General features: G+C 38.7%; 1 non-coding gene across 1 annotated transcript; it reads left to right on the top strand.

Annotated features, from left to right (window-relative positions):
• The first annotated feature begins 360 nt into the window (after positions 1-360).
• Positions 361-468, top strand: LOC112508299. Its single transcript, XR_003068680.1, has one exon. It is a non-coding gene; the product is annotated as a small nucleolar RNA R71 (small nucleolar RNA).
• Positions 469-821: the final 353 nt, after the last annotated feature.

The following is an 821-nucleotide window of genomic DNA, read 5'->3' as shown; positions in this document are numbered from 1 at the left end:
AATGTTCATAAGAGTGTTCTCCCCCACAACAAACGCACTGTACTGAGAGGACTGTTGGAACAGGTGTAGTAGCAGCAGGTTCTACTCCCTGACCAGAAGTTAGGTTTTTAAGCATGGTGGTCATAGAAGTGAGTTGTGATGTTATTGCAGTGGATGCATCTACATCATGAATTTTAGCAGTCTTTTTTTGTGGATGAACATGTGGATCAACCCAATGCCCATTGTTTGTTGAAATTTTGTCAAGAATTTCATACCCTTCGTTATAGGTACTAGCTGTAAAGGCCCCTCTTGCAGTCTTATTGAGCATTTGTTTAGCCATGGGGCCCATTTGTAAAACGTCTCGATTTGAATAAAGTAATGAATGCATGGTGAGTCATTTTTCCTATAAGCTCTTTGAACCTCTCCCATGCATCAGGAACAACTTTATTGTCCACTTGTTTAAAAAGACAAATTTTATTTCTGGACTTTGCGTTCATAGTGATGTAAAATACTTTCGTAAAAACTTTCCAGCCATATTACTCCATGATGGCACAAAACATGGTGGTAATGAATTAAACCATGGCTTTGCCCAATCCTGTGAAGAAAATGGAAATAAAGGAACTCTTAGTGCGTCATAAGGCACTTCTGAGATCAAAAAAGCATCAGTGATTTCCATGAAAGATTTTAAATGTGAGTGGGGATCTTCCGATGGTAATTCAGCAAATTGTCCATTTGTTTGCAACTTATGGAACATTATGGGGTTTAGCTCAAAATAGAGGGCTGTCATATGAGGCCTAACTATCCCTGAGTAATCAGGACTAAAAGCAAGTATACAGTTAGTC

This window comes from Cynara cardunculus, assembly GCF_001531365.2.
Source record: "Cynara cardunculus var. scolymus isolate 2C chromosome LG 2, CcrdV1, whole genome shotgun sequence".
Lineage (NCBI taxonomy): Eukaryota > Viridiplantae > Streptophyta > Magnoliopsida > Asterales > Asteraceae > Cynara > Cynara cardunculus.
Note: the sequence above shows the minus strand (reverse complement) of the source record. Positions and strands in the feature narration are given on the sequence as shown.